Source organism: Melozone crissalis, unplaced genomic scaffold (genome assembly GCF_028551555.1).
Source record: "Melozone crissalis strain CALT ecotype California unplaced genomic scaffold, PUWL_Pcris_2 ptg000023l_1, whole genome shotgun sequence".
Classification (NCBI taxonomy): Eukaryota; Metazoa; Chordata; class Aves; order Passeriformes; family Passerellidae; genus Melozone; species Melozone crissalis.
In genome coordinates this window covers 33686376-33702838 of record NW_026535801.1, presented here as the reverse complement: position 1 = coordinate 33702838, position 16463 = coordinate 33686376, and the positions used below count along the sequence as shown (strand labels likewise).

Here is a 16463-nt window from a genome sequence, read left to right as displayed (position 1 = left end):
CGTATGAGACAAGCAGCCGAACTTTGATGTCATCCTCACAAAATCGAAGTTTTCATCACCAGATCGCTGCGCCCCATGCTCCCGGGCGGCGGGATCTAAGGCACCGGGAGGGATGGGGCTGTGCCCGGGGGAGCCGCCGGCAGCCGGGGCGGGCGGGGGTCGCGCCGGAGCCGGAGCATCGCTCCTGCCCTCGGTACCCGCGGGAGAGCCCCCCGGCAGCGCTCAGCTCTCCCCAGGAACCTTAAAATACGCCAACTCCAGCGGAGGGGTTTTTGCATATCATCACATTGTCCGTGCGCGCCGCTTTTGGTTCGGAACTCCGGCTCGCTGAACGGGCTGGCAGGACGTGGGCAGCTGCATTTCACGTTTTCATTCTCTGCCACATCCATCCAAAGCTGAGCTTTCCTTCGGCACACTGGCATTGGGTGAAAAGCGGCAGCAGTGGAAGCTGCTGGGCTCAGATCTGCTTTAGCCAGCCCCGGTACCCAGTCCTGCAAGCACAGCCAGGCTGCACGCTCAGTCTGTCCAGAATCACTGAACCCATTCATTTAAATAAATTTATGCTCTGCTCCCTGCTCAAAAAATGTACACACTATGGCACATTTTCGTGTAATGCTGGTAAAATAATCCATTTGATCCTTCTTGAATAAATTAATTGCATAAGTTACATGATCTGAAATAGATGGGTAACTTCCTCCAGTGCTTAAATAGTAGAATTTATGGAAAAGTGAAGATCATTTTAAATAGGCTCAGAGGTTCATGGAGCTCATAAATTTCAAGGACATTGTTTTCCTTTAGAGGGATACTGCTATTAGATGTAATAAAAAGTACTTGAACTTAACCAATCTCTATTTCTTTATATTCAATTCAGAGGTGTTGAATTGGCAATTGTTGTTGGAGGTGGAAATCTTTTCAAAGCAGGATTAATATTGTATGAAAAAAATTACCAGTTTGACTGCTTTTTTAGGTTGTAATGAGGAACAGCAGTAAGATATCAATTTAAAGCACACTAAATATTAAGAGTTTAATCCTAAATATAGAAATATGACTGCCTGAGTGCTCTGGAGCTTCAGCCTCTCTCAGTGGTGGATGTGGCAGCCACTGGTTTGTCTGTGGGCCTGGCTGAATGAAGTGTAGGTGGGAAGTGCTGTATATTTGGATTGCGTTTTTCAGACCAAGTTTGCTTTTCTTGATTAGAGTTGATGTTGAATCAGCTTTAGTTGCCTGTTGTCTTAGGTGCCAGGGACATTATGGCATGCAAAATGTTGCTTTTAGTGGATAGCAAGTCTTTCTATGGGTTGAATGCCCACCATAAGCACAGAGGTGTGAATCCTGCAGTGGGCTCTGTGCAGGATGAGACCAGGATTGTGGATGTCCATCCGTGCACCAAGGTCCATGGGATACGCTCAGCTCTGCACAGGGCTGGACCAGAGGCTGTGTCTGACTTCAGGTTTGTGCAGGAAACCATCCTTAGTGCAGCATTGTGATGTGGTTGTGATCCTGACAAAGAATATTACAGTTTCAAAGCTCTTTGTTGGTTTTTCAGGGTTGCAATGCAGAGTTGGTGCTGTGGTGAGCATGGGGGGAAGAAGAAAGGGGGTTCAAATGTTCACTCTGCTCTTCCACACCCCACATCACTCTCATGGGCTTGCTTATATGGACAATGCATCCTTCTTGGGGCCTTCAATAAATCCATTTATGTGTACTCATGTTTCACATTGCATGTTATGAGCTCGTGTGAACTTGTAGTATCTCTGCATTTGACACCTGGAGTTTATTGACCTATTTATAACAAGGAGGTGTCTGTTCTGAGAAGGGTTTCCTGAGGCAGCAGGGCCAGCACATCTTTTCTGGTGGAAAAGTAGCAAGTCCTAGAAAAAATAAGAAGTTGTACCAAGATCTTCTAAGTGTAAATCTCTTCCTTGATCCCAAAGACTTTTCTGAGAGCAGTCATACCAAAGGTGAAGCATTTCTGGTAAATGTATAGGCTTGTGACCCAAGATGGGATTTCAGATCACAGCAGGCTAATGCTGGGATTCTCCACTTTAAATAAAGCTTGGATTGACTGACTGAAGCATCCACAGCCATCACCTTATGAATAATTGGATACAATTTCATATCCAACACTTCTTCTGATAGTACTTTTAAACCAAGGCTCCCCTGGGACAAGGCATCCAATAACAACTTCATTAACAGTGCTAATGATGTTTTGGCATTGGGTTTGATAAATTAGCCAGATTTATTTTCACCTTGCTGCTGAATGATGAGTCATATTTATTGCAAAAATTACAGTTTTACGTTCAGGTGATATATCTGCAGAAGGGAAAATAGCTGTAAATTATCTGTATTTCTGGAATGCTCTATCCAAGTGCTCAGCACTGTGACAGGAGTTAATGTGGCTCCTTCAGTTCCCCTTAGAGGACAGAAATGAGTGTTTTTCATCTTGTAGCTCTTAAGAACTGTCTTGGGGTCTTGGACAATGATGTTTAGTGATCTTTTTTAGAAGGCACAACAGTTTGGTAGTCAGTGGACACAACATATTTGAAAAATATAATGTACCTGAATGACTTGCTAGGTGATGAATGTTTCTGTCTTTGCAGATGAAAAACTGAGATAATTCCTCTAGGTATTACCTTTGTGAGGCTTCAGTCTGTTTACAAGAAGCCAGATGATCTACACCACCTGGTGCTACTCGCTGTTCTTTGTGTGTGCAGAAGACAGACCTTTGAAATTTATAATCATTTTCTCCCGAGCCTCTTTTACTCTCCCAGCCTGATGTCTTTTTGAAATTGATTTTAAGGCAGAAAAAAAGTGGGGTTTTTTGGTTTATTTGTTTTTGTTTTGATTTTGGGGGTTTGTTTGTTTTGTTTTTGGTTTTTTACTGTATATAGTTTTAGAATCTACTACATTATTCTTCTTAAAACAGGCAAGGTCAAATCAGATGCTGTGTTGTACTAAATCGGGACATTATTTGGTAAGCATTTAAATGACATGTTTAGTAAAAAACCAAGGACAACTGGCTACTGTTTGATTGTCTTGATTTCAAGAGTTGACTTTTTCTGCCTCAGGACCAGTTTTGGTGGTCACCAGACAAGTGGCACATTCTAAAATTATCTGAATAAAAGACAATTATCTGTGTTTTGTTTTTTCAGTGACTAAAGCCAAAATATTTTTTTTTATGTCTATCTTCGTTGCTTTTTGTCTTTTCCCAAAACCAGATTGATCTTGTAGTGGAAAAAACACTGATGGATGGCTGTGTCTGTCCAGAGCAATATTCACCCTAATGAGGTTTTATCAAGCTGAAAGGGCTCTCCCTTGCCCCAGTAGGGTCAGTTTGAGCTTGGGGGGTCAGAAGGAAACCTGAATTCTTAACCACATACACACATCAGTTCCAGTCCTGGAAAGATTCAGTCAGGTGGCCAAATTCATGTCCCCCACTCCTGTTTGTGTGCAGAGCTGGCTTCAGGCTGAAATAAGAAATCCAGTTGTAGTGAATAATCCAAAGTGACTTTGCAGTTTTCCTGCTTACCAGCCTGGTGGAACTTTTACCTGGCTTTGTTTTGTGGTGCTTTACTCAACTTTCTGCTTTCAACAAGGTTCAACACCATGTCACAAGCAGTAGGTAAGAAAAGCCAATAGTAGTGGTGAAATAAGGTGATATTATTATGCCCTGAATATTTCATAAAGAGTTATTGTTTGAATATTAACATAAACTTTTAAATTATTGTTCTTACACCCTATAGAGGCCCCACTGTATCTGTGCTGGATCCAGCAAGGGGGATGACAGGCTTGCAGTATCTGTTGACTGTGTGACCAGCTTCATAAGAAGCTCATGGGAAAATGCATTACCTGTGGTGGTTTGTAATGTTGTTCAGGATTCAGATTCTAGAGGAAGGCACAGATGTGTCATCTTTCAGATAGTACATGTGGCCTTTACTCCCCTTCTCTTTGCCTGTGACTGTTTCCATGTAGTTCACCCTGTACTGATGCTGGTGATTGGCACAAAAAGCCTGAAGCTTGTCTTCCACCTTCACTGCAGTTCTTGTCTTCTGCTCTGAGCTCTGTGGGGCAGGGGTGAGCAGGATCTATCTGGTTTTGGTGAGATGTTCTTGATGGTAATTGAGGAGCATCATTGTCTGTGACACCTGGTACCTGCTCTGAGTGCATGCATGATCTCGGGGAGCTTGAGCCACCCACACAAGTGTTTCAGGGTCTGCAGAGTGCACGTGTAGTTATGATATTTCCTGAAAAATCCCTTTGCCAGGATTTTTCTCCTGAGAAGCCTCAAAGGAAAAGAAAAACAATAGTTATCTGCTGCTGTGGAATGCAACAGGTGCATCTTTGATTGGTCCATGTTGGTAGTTTCTAATTAATGGCCAATCACAGTCAGCTGGCTCAGACTCTCTGAGAGGAGCTTTTATTACCATTCCATTCCATTCCATTCCTTTCCTTTCAAGTCTTCTGATGAAATCCTTTCTTCCATTCTTTTAGTATAGTTTTAATATAATATATATATAATAAAATAATAAAACAGCCTTCTGAAACATGGAGTCAAGATTCTCATCTCTTCCCTCATCCTGGGACCCCTGTGAACACCACCACACACATGGGGGTATTTCTCTGTACCCCTCAAATTCACAAGTGGTGAGTGTCCAACAAGGGTCAGAAACTCACTTTCCTAATGCAGAAAACTTCACCAAGACCCTTCCAGTCCTTTATCCAGCCTCTGCCCTGGGGCACAAACACAAATTATCTCTTCTGATGGACACAGGGCAGGGTGATCATGCTGATGCTTTCTTGCTCTTGGTACCCTCCCCTCATGGTTCTGATTCCCTTTTGCAGTGTGCCTTGCTTGCAGAACAGCATGTGGGAACCTGGCCAGCATCATACAGCACCTGAATTTCCTGCATGCAGAGCCCTCTGTTGCAGGTGGATTAAAGGGATTACCTAATGCAGTAAATCAAAAACTGTAAATCAGAGCAATCTTTTTGGCTCTTCTGTGTTAGAAAGAATTGCAGGCATGCTGTAGGTTGCATAGTAGCCTCAGATATTTGAACATACATATTGTATTAGCTATTTTTAGAAACCCTATCTGTGGTTTTTTCCAGCATGTTCCAATTGAAAGTATTGCTTCAGGCAAACTATTTTGATAATTAACAAGAGTGAGGAACTCTTTAAGCATACAGTGGTGCTGTTTCATGTTATTCTCAAAATTGAAACCCATCATTTTAGCACTTTTTAATAACTTGGAGGCATTTGGATATCATATGCATATGTTAGTGGCACACAAATGTGACCACAGACTCTCTTTCCGTGGTGATAGTAAATAATGCAATAAATGATCCCTAGAGGGGGTATCATTGTTGTTGTGTTTTGTTGTGTTGTTTTGCCTTTTTTTTAATAACTAATAGAGTTTTGAAATTTTTCTGACCTATGGAAGGACTTGTAGGCGTGCAGATTTGCATTTCACATATTTTACTTTTTTTAGCATTGCATCTCAAGACACAGGTAGTCTCACCTGTGTCCTGCCAGCAGGTACCTGTAACTTGTTGGCACTGTCTTTGTGAGTCTTACAGGACCTGTGTCATATTTCAAGTGCATGCATTAGTCACAAAATCTCAGATGTTTCAAACTCTGTCCCTTTCCACTTTAATCATGCACTTCTTTTCCGCTTCACTCAGCTGCATCGAATGATGTCCGTGAATATATGATAGTAAAAAGAACAATGCTGATGGGGACTGATGATGATAAATTACTGTATTTATCCATTAGGAAGGACATTGGATGACCTACAGATCTGAGGCTGAAGCTAAAAGACCTTTTTTAATCTTTCTTAACACTGCTGACAACAGCCACATAACTTATTATGTGTTATTTATGTAGAGAATCTGTAAATAGTTTTGAACGGTTCTGAGATAAAATAGATAAGATAAAACCCCTCTGGCGTTTGGAGGATATTGCCTAAGAAAATCAATTAGGGAGTATTAAACAATGTGATAATTTAAGGAAAATAATGATTCTATAAAAGCTTTTGGGGGCATATTTTAGACTGCCTGGGGCAGTATTTGCAATTTGCAGTTCCTTTAGGGAGGAAAGAAAAGCATTTTGTAGCTTTCCAAAAAAACCAAAGCGGGCCATTATTGAAGTTTTATTTTTGAGAATATGGAGATAATTCCAATTGCCAATGGGAAAACTTGCTTGAAGTGCTGGGCAAGTGCAAGAAAGTAAATCAAACACTGCCAGTGTGAGTGATCATTCATCCCCAGTGTTTGTTCTCTCTGCCCCTGGCAGTGCAGAGACTGCTGACCTCCTTTCCCCCTTTTCCATCCTAAGGCTTCAGAGCCTGGTTAAATCAAAGCATTTAAGATATATTGGGGGAGTTCTTCAGAACAAGGATTTGAGCATAAGCCCACCTAATTATGAGTGATGGTGTGCTGCAGTTTTGAGTCTTAAGGAAGAGCTGCTTAAATCAGTGGTCTAATAACAATTCTAAATAAAGATGTAATTGCTCTAAGTCAGTGCAGTTCCAGAAGAGTCCCTTGGCCTGCAGGACGTTGCAGTTGGGTAAGCATGTGGTGGCATTTTAGTGTGGGTGAAAAACAGTGAACAAATCCTGACTGATCCTGATGAATTTTGTCTTGCACCTTGGAGCAGTTTCAGAGTTGGATTCCCTTGGGATGAAGTTAAAGAAGTTAAAGGAGCACCTGTGGGGTGCACCAGCTCCCAGTGGTTATTGGATCAGACTGGAGCTGGTCCATGAAATACAGCAGGTGTGCAAATCAGGTTCTTAACTATGGGAATAAATCACACCAGACTCCATTTTCTTCCTGCAGGAAAACCCCCTTTTTTATTCACAAAGCTCATTTTTATACAGTTTTACAGACTTCGTGTGTGACTCCAGTTGGTTGGTAGCTTTCTTACCAATTACTTTATTGGTTAGTAATTAGTAATTGGTTAGTATTTTACTTGTTTATCAAATCTCTCTATTCTTAAATTGTTTACATATTTTCTTCTCTGGTTCTCGTGGGATAGATTTAATGTTTATGCAGGCGTTAGTTGTTTTTCACCTAGGAATAGATTGCTGTGTTAATGGACTGTTCACACCAGGATTGCTTTCACATGGGAACTTGCAAAGTGCCAGCATGTCAGCTGGCCACTGATCTAACAGAGCAGGCCTGATTTTATGAGGCCTTTTATAATTTTCTACCTTTCTGCAACACTTAACAGGTATGGCTTTGCAGTTCTGCTGTTCTCTCTTTGCTACACAAATTTAACAAATACAGAATGTGATCAATACATGCATGTATTTCAAAGCAGCTCTATGATTTTGGTGTTTTTTTTTTTTTCACTTGGCTTAGGCCTGATACAATTACATGGCATGGCTTTGTTTTTTTCATTGCAACACTGGATCAGTTTCTTACATGTTTGTAGGTATTTGTTTGCTATTTTCCAAACATACCAGTGTTCATTGCCTCCCCAGTCAAGACAGAAATATACTGACATGAATAAGTGAGTTACAGTGAGTTTCACTGAGATGCTCATGAGGACCACTCAGAATCTGAAATAGACAGCAGGAAACAAAAGGATTGTTTATAGTAGTGCATAAACAAAGGGTTTATAGAGGAGGTTTATAGATCATATGATCTTCTGCAACTGAGATTTTTTTCCTAGCTCTGCACAGAGAGATGCATCTGAAAGGGCTCCACTATCTTGAAAGAGAATGGAGATTATGAAATTGGAGGTTAAAATCCCTTGTTCTGTTCTTGACTGGTTGCAAAATTTCTGTGTGATTTAGGTAGGTCCTTGAAGCTGCAATTTCAGAAATAATGTCAGTGTTTGAGCTGTGTTATTGTTTTGGGAATTTGAAATGTCGGAGTTGCCTGTGATGGACCTCCAGTGCACGTTTAGGGAAAGCTGACTGCCTTTTAAAATGTTACTGAGCAAAGCCATAGGGAGGGGCTCACGTGTGCTGCTCTGTTAGTAACACAGTGCCTCACTGATATTCGTGCACTTTTCTGAGAAAAACGCCGAGATTTAGGAGTATCCTCGCAATCCAGAGGAGCTGCAGGAAGGTTGGTGTTGTTGGTAGTTGTCTAAGGGTCTGGATTTCTGCCCTTTAGGCAGGAACCTGAGATAATACGAAACACAAGAGTTGTCATTTAGGATGCTGTTGCTGCTCCCAAAGTGTTGCAATTCCATGTGTCTGAGTTTGCTGTGCCAGTGGAGCAGCCCCACAGGTGTCTGGGATAACACATCCTGAGGGGTTTTGGTATTTGGTTATTACTCACCCTCAAGACCATCCCTGCAACCTGGAAAGTCCAGGTGGAATATTTTCTGTTTATTTCAATACAGATTGTGTCTGTGAATGGAGTCTCACATGAGAAAATTTTTTTAGAGACTGTATTAGAAAATCAGTTTAATCTCATTTTCTTGTACTACCCCTTCTCCATCCATTACTCCAGGAAAATGGTAAATAAAGAGCATACCTAGGAATGTTGGGTATGATCCAGTCGAGCTTTCAGTGATTATCTCTGAAGTGGCTCATGGTGCTAAAAGCAGCATTTTATCTGCATAATTCTATGATTTTGGGTAGAATTAGTATTACCTGTTTATCTAACCCAGCCGATTTGGGCTGTAAATTCCTCCTCAGTTCTTGCTGCCAGCACAATCCAGTGTGACTGAGTTGAGCAGGATGGACTCAATCACTCACCTCTTTTTCTGTGATCTGTGGATGCTGAGGACCCAGCACTGAGTGTTGCTTTCACACCACTGTGAAAGCATTTCCATCATTTCTAGGAACTTGAACTTGCACTGGTAATAAGGAAGAGAGGAGCAGCGCATCAAAACTGTCAGCAAATTGCAACAAACCTGAGAGGAACAGGGTTGGTTTTTTTTTGCCCGTGTTGTGCTTAGTGTGCTCAAGTAGAGCATGGAGCAATGAGGCATGGTCACATTTACATGGAAACACTTCCCCTAATGAGGGGAATGGTGTTATCTGTTTTACTGTAGTGGATTTCCATTAAAAGCAGGACTTCAGCACATCCACCATCTAAAATGTGGTCAGGGACTGGCTTGGTGGAAACAGGGCACATAAATAGGAGGGATGGGATGGATGAGGTGGAAATCTCTGGCTGTGACCAGTTAAGGGAGAAAGCAGACACAGTGTGAGAAATCCCTGCCAGGTGCTGCTCTGCATTGCAATCGAGTGCCTGATCTTGCACAAATCATAACAAGAAACAATAGGTACATAAAATGGAAAAAGGAAAAAGGAGAGTGAAATAAGGAGCACATTTTTCAAGGCAGGCAATTTAACCCTTGGGATAGAAATGCTGAGGTAAGCTTTGAACTCTGCACCCTTTGATGTCTTGAAATGAAAAATGCTTTCCAGAAAGATGCCCAAGCAAAAATTTTTGGCCCTTGGGTAAAGGTGGTATCCCAGGGAAATGTAATGGGATGCAGTGTACAGGAGATGGAATGATGGGGATGCCTTGGTGAATCAGTGAATTACTGGGAGTTTTACTGTTGTTGATGGTCGATAGAAATGAACTCCTACGAGGTACAAAAACAAACCTTTATTACAATCATCTCTCTTTTTTTCACCCCCTTTCTGCTGCTTGACAATGATGGAAAGTTCCTCCTTTCCTTTCTATGTGCTACTGTAAATCTTTGTTGTAATAGGAAAGAAATAATAGGTTATCTTATATCTGAGCTAAAGAGAACTTTTCCTGAAGAGCTGCAGACTGAAGTATGGAATTCTACTGAGTTCCAAAACTTAATGTATATTTACTCTGGGGTCTGAAAGCTACAGCTGTGACTGTGGAAAGGATTTCAAAGGCTGCCCTTTGGCTGGATGTGGTCAGCATTCATCCATGACCTGGCATTAGCTCTCATACCAGGACCTTGATCTGGATGTAAGTGCTATGCAATTTTTTTTTATTTTTTTCCTTCTTTTTTTCTCCTTGAGAGTGCAAGAACTGGGGTTGTACAGCATCTCACTTGCTATAAAGATTTTGAGGCAAGGACTTTATTTTTTTTTTTCCTCTTTCCTTTTTATCACATATCCTTTTTATTGCAGTGAAAGCAACTTGATGTGTGTCTTCCTTGTGAATGTGCAGGATGGTGGTTGTATTAAAGCAAGCACAAAACCACTTGTTTGGTGGCTTTAGCAGGTCCATGTTGGGTTATGCACATGCAGTAGTGTCCACCCAGCTCCAGTGGAGTGACTCCATCTGTTTGGTGCATCTCTTGTTCTGTACCTCAAGTTTTCCTCCCAGCAAGTCTTGTTTTACAGCTGGTGTGTTGGGATTACTCCTGAGACACTGCACATGGTAGGCAGCCAAAGTCTGTATTTAAAAGTATTTGTAGAAGCAACATTTAGTCACTGAAAATGAGTTAACTGCTTCTACAAAGGCTCTTGGATTTAGCTGACAGATTACTGAGAGGCTTTTGCCCTTAAGGAGTTTCTTGAGGTTCTCGGTGTGGAAAAAGCTGTTCTTTGAGATTAAATTATTCAGGTGTTTTTCAAAGTAATTAAGGCTTCTAGCATTTAATGTTTTATGTATGCAGGTTAAAAATGAAGGTTGATTAAATCCCAACAAAGGGAAGTTTATTCACAAACGACAGACAGTAATGTCTCTTTTGTGACTGGTGGAATGCTGTTGAGTCCACTTCATTACACTGAATATTGAACCATTATATTAGTGCCATTTTTTTTTAAGTGATGGCATAGTTAAAAAGCAGGCAGTAGAATTTGATGCAGTACAGCCCTGGCTGTGCTAAGTAGTGCAGAATACTTTTTTTTCCTGTCAAGTATCTGATTTATAGACAATTTTTCAGTTTGTGTTTTTGAAATGGCCAGGTGAGCTATACAAAACTCAGCAAGACCAGGAGGCAGGCCAAAGTAATGATTTTCTTGTTGGAAAGTAATAGACATGCCAGTATAGCATGTAATAACAGCAGGTTTTACAGAGTGCTGCAGAACAGTGGGAGTGTGAAACACACACGTTACATAAATTATCTGTGCTTGCATTTCTGCAGAGTTCCGGGCCACTAACTCATTCATACTTTCTTTTTGTTTGACTTTTTCTTTTTTTTCCCCTTCTTTTTTCCAGTCATTGAGAATATCGATGCATGAACTCCTTCAGCCTGTTAAAAACTTTACCTGTCTTGGCCCCTCTGGATTGAGTACCTTGTCCTTTGGGTACCTGTACTTGCTGTTCAGGAACCAGTGAATGGTCTTTGAAATCCAACAGCAAATCAGACCTCACTATTGCAGGTTCCAGTGTTGTCTCTCATTATCCTCTTTCCTATCCGGAAAAACAAAAAAAACACCTAAGACACAAATTTAGAACATCCCCTATGCGGTGTGTGAGTGTGAGACTGCTCATCTGTGCAAGTATTTATTGATTATTCTGACTCTGCTTTTTAGAGGGCTACTTCCATAATAACACTGAGGTTTTGTACTCTTCTGACAGTGTTCCTTGGGCATTGTGAAGATCTGGAGACATATTTTGTCCATAATTTTTTTTTGGTCCATAATTTTCATCCATAATTTTTAGATATTTTATGTGAGCGCACCTTGTCCTGCATGTCTTGTGTTTCCATTCCTGTACTCTCAGCCCATCCCATGCATTGTACCAGCTTGTTCCTCTGCCTGGGATCCTTCCAGTTTCTTTTTCAAACTTCCAGGGAGGTCTGGGGCCTCTCCTAATAATTTCTGTAAAAAATAAAGAAACCAAAGTTGCTCAAAATTATCCGTGCAAAGCTTAGAAAGGGCAATGCATGTTAGAAGAACACTGGTTGTTGGAGAGAGAGACATTTCAAGAGTGTAAATCCTTTAAATTTCTTGGACATTTGAGGCAAATCTGTGAAAAAACTAGTGAGCTATGTGAAGTATCTTAAGGGAGCCTTCATCAGCTTCCACTGGTCCTGGAGAAAGCAAAGTAATAGGTGTTTTTTACTCAGCAAAGGTTTCACATTTTTTGTTCTACAGAGATGGAAATTTCTTGGTGATATGAATAGACTTTTTCCACATGGGAAAAGATTCTCTCTTTGTTTTTGCCCTACCTTGCATAAAGTTGTTTTGGTATTTTATTTTAATCAGGATTTTTTATTTTCATCCCATCAGAGAAAACGTATGTTCTTATGGAGATAACATTTTCATGGTATCAAAGTGTTTTCAGTAGTAATTCTCCTGCAAGTCGACTTGGATGAACCAGTGACACTACCATGCCCTTTCTGGTTTTCTTCCCCTTTTTGTTTTGTGCTCAGTTTCATTGTTATTCCTGTCTCTGTGACTCTCTTTGCTACAAGAAAAATTCCTTGTCCATTATCATAGGGGCCCTTCATGCACTTTATGGATTTAGTTTTTAGTAATACTTATGAAAAATAAGTCTACTTTCTGATCATGCTGCAGTCTTCTGAGATTTGGAGGTGTCTGTACCTTACCTTGAAGTGTTTGTAAACAGCTCTCAGTTATCAAGATTTAACATCATTTGGGAAAAATCAGAAGTTAGTTGGCTTTTAAGATATTGCCTAAAGGCAATGCATTCAGCATGCAGCCTTCTCTGATGTGCAGGAAGCACAAAATTTGAGTCTCCAGAAATTCACCTCAAGCATAAAACTTCTAAGGAAAAACAGGACTTGGAGGGTGACAAGAGGTTAATCTGGGTGAGGGTGAGTTGTTTTCACCAAGAAAAGCCTGTTTCTTTATGAACATCTGAAGGGCTCTTGGTACAGAGGCCCCCAGCTCTGAATCTGTCAGAGTCACTGAAATATCCCATATTTTTTAGTGTACAGGCTTGTGGAACCTTTCATTATTTCTCTTCAAAGCAGCTGCTGGTTTTTTGAGGGCTCAATTCTTCAGCTGCATGGCACCAAAGACTCTGTTTCTGTGGTTTTGTACTTCAGTAGTTGTAGTTCAATTCTAAGCATTTCTGAAAGTTTTGTTTATATTGTGGCTTCAATCGTCATCCAAGATGGAATTGCAATTGGAACATTAAGGGAAACAAAAGCACTTTTCTGCAGTCTAAATAGATAGGATAAGTATCAAGGGGATGGAAATTAATACTGTTATCTCCATTTTCCATTTTTCTGTTTCAGCTTTTCTAAAATAGCTGTGAATTGGTGTGATTTGACAAAGCTACCAGCAGTTTGCATTGGCTGTCTCTGAAATGGGGAGAGTCTTTCCAGATAGACAAGAAGGGAGGGGAGAATGTTTCCTTCTCTTGAAGTGATTAGATTAAAAAAAATCACTACATAAAAAGAATATTTACAAACAATCCCATCAAACTGGATAAAGAGGCAGCAAGTTTATGTATTAGGAAAGGAAGTAGCTGAGGGTATCTGTGTGATTTGCCTGGAAACATTTAACCAGAACTTTAGGATTATTTTCCTTGTGGCCTTCCTTGCTCAAGGACTTTTGTGACTATTAATAATTCTATGCATATAATGAATTAATTTAATTGCATATCTTTAGCATAGTGATAACTTCAATCTGCTGCAGTCTGTGTTATAATTATTTGTATATCCTGACTTTGAGAGTTGGTCCTGAATCTACTGGATAAGTTCCAGTTGTTTGGGCCATGCCCAGTGTTGGGCTGCTGTGGTCCTGCTTTGCTGTAGTGCCCCAAAACTTTGGGGATCAGACTCAAAAGATGAACCAGTGAATGTGGAGGCTGCCAAAAGCCTCTGGAAGCAGTAATTGGAAGATGAGTCACTTGATACTTCTGACAAGGATTGTGAGTGCATTCATCCCATTTCAAGGCTCTGACATTGACATTTTCTCCCCCTTTTTGGGTTCATGCCCAAAGAGTCTTTGAAAAACTTGTAAAGAGTCTAATTCTGGAAGAAGCATAATGGTTTATTTTGGGTTTTATTATTTTGCCACTGACCAAGAGAAGCCTTTTTGTGCCTGGATTTATGATTTATGGACACGTGTAAAACCTATTGTCTGCGCTTTCCCCATGGATTATTCATCTATTTCTTTCACAATAAACTCTCATTCCTGGAAGTTATCCTAGTGCTTGCAGTTGAACCTGCAAGTTTGGAGACATCAAATCACCTGTGATACTAAACCAAGCTGTAGTTGATGTAATGATGCCTGCGTCCCAGGAGGGTTTGCATTTTGGGCAGTGAGCATTTGTGATGCACTTTGAAATGATACAATGGTAGGTGCTTTGAAAATGTTCCCCAGCACTCTAGAAGGGCTCATAAACATGTAGCTGCTGCTGTAGAGAGTTACTTAAGTTTTCATCTTGGGACATGTGTTGTGTAAATTCAGCTGGAGATTTTATCGATATTTTTTTGGATCTTAAGGAAACTACAGGTAGCCCTGCTGCTCAGAGAGTAGCTGAGTTCTAATTCACCATGCTGTGGCTTTGAAGAAGCCAGCCTTACAGGAGTTTCTGTGTTCTTACAAGGCACTGAACTGGTGAAGCTGGATGTGATCCATATTAATCTTTGCTTGCAAGCGGTGCAGCTTACAGCAAATAACCCTTTCCTCTAACACCCCTTGTCCTCTGCTGTATAAACCAGTCTTGGGAAGAGTAACACAACAGTGATAAAAAAATTTAATCCAGTCATCCCCAGCCTCTGAACATTAAGATAAACGACCCAATCCCATTTTCCTTTTCAGATATGTGGCATATTAAAACCACCAGTTATCTGGATGTAATCTGCCTCTCACTGCTGTGCTGCTGGTGAGGATGAAGGCTCCTGCAGTGGCATATGGGATTGGATGGTGATACACCCATGAAATAAGGAGAAAGAAAATATTGCAACAGTTTGTGGTAGTTTTATAATATTGTAGTCACAGATTTTAGACAAGGTGTTGGTAATTTAAAGGCTGGGAAGAGAGGTATGGTATGGATGGGCCACCCACCATGCACCATGGCACACACCAGGGCATGCAGAAAGTGAGTCAGGTCCTGTGAAACTGGGGTTGTACCAAAACCCCATGTTATGATCCCACTTCTGACACCAATTTAATGTTATGATCCACCTCTGATACCAACTGATGTTAAGATCTGCTGGAATAATGTTAGGATCCCACTCCTGAAGTAATATTAGTGTCTGAACTAAAGTGCAAATGAGACCATGTGCACTTATGAGAAGGAGACTCAGGGGTGACCCTGTCACTCTCTACAGCTCCTGAAGGTGGCTGTGCTCAGGTGGGGTTGGGCTCTTTCTCCAGGCAGCACTGACAGAACCAGAGGTCAAAGTCTTAAGCTGCACCAAGGGAAATATAGGTTGGATATTAGGAAAAAGTTTTGTATGGGAAGAGTGATAAAGTACTGGAATGGTCTGGCTGGGGAGGGTGGTGGAGTCACCATCCCTGGGGTGTTTAAAAAAAGCCTGGATGTGGCACTGGGTGCCACGGTTTATTTAGGTATTAGGGCTGGGTTGGACTCGATGATCTTGAAGGTCTTTTCCAGCCTGGTGATTCTGTGGAGCTGTAGATGCTCATGGTGTGTGGTTTCAGCTCTCCTGGCCATTGGCAAAGCTGGGAAGAAAATCACAGACTGAGCTTGCAAACATTTTGCTCTGGAATGTGACTGATCAACATTCAGAAATGCCAAATGCTCACAGCATCCACCCTGAGGTACTTGGGGGTCTGAAAACCACTTTAAGGCAGAAATGATTACAAACCAGTAGACAGTAACCAATTTTCATGCCACTGTGACAAAACCTTTTCAAATAATTGCATGAAAATACAACTTTGAAACATGTATTTTCTGTATCTCTAGTGCTATTATCAGATATGCATCAAGCTGTTAGAATTAATCTTCATTTGCAAATTTCTTTGAAGCAAAGCACTACGACTGTGGCTGCATGGTTATTAATCCCTTGAGTTTACCAACATGTGGACATCAGAAGGGATGCTGTTTTACTCTGATTGGGCTTTTATGCAGAGAAAACAGCACATGCTCTGTCCATCTGCTTCATTAAACTGTAAACACCATTCAATTTTGTAACATTTTAATGCATGGGCATTAAATATTTTGTGGACCTTGAGTAGATGTCTGGCTGTTGTATTTTTAAAGCAAATTTAATCTTCTGTTCTAGGTTTCTGGGTTGCCTTCTGTTCTTTCTTCTTCTTTTCTTTTAATTTCTTTTTAATTTGAAAGTCCTCCTACCTGACTTTAAGCCTTAGATGAAGTTCTTAAATCAGCAGGGAGGATTAGACAAATTTTAGGTATTTCAGCAGAACAATTCAGGTCATCAGTCTTTTGCAGTTAATTATAGAGGGAAGCCTGGGTGACTTTGCTCTGAAATTAGATGCCTGCAATTATTGTGAAATGAGCCTGGATCTTAGCCTGGTGAAATGATTTCATATCCCAGTACAGGTGGGTTAAATCTCCAATCCAAAAATATTTTTTTTTCCTTCGTTGCTATTAAAAATACATTCTCAGAGTCGATTTTTGTAAGCATTTCCTCTGCATAAAACATAGCAATGTCTGAGC

At 40.8% G+C, this 16463-nt stretch overlaps 1 protein-coding gene across 2 annotated transcripts in view; it reads left to right on the top strand.

Moving 5' to 3' along the window:
- Positions 1-16463, top strand: part of DPP10 (dipeptidyl peptidase like 10) — a 434475-nt gene that overhangs the window by 192102 nt on the left and 225910 nt on the right. The gene's annotated exons all lie outside the window — the stretch shown is intronic.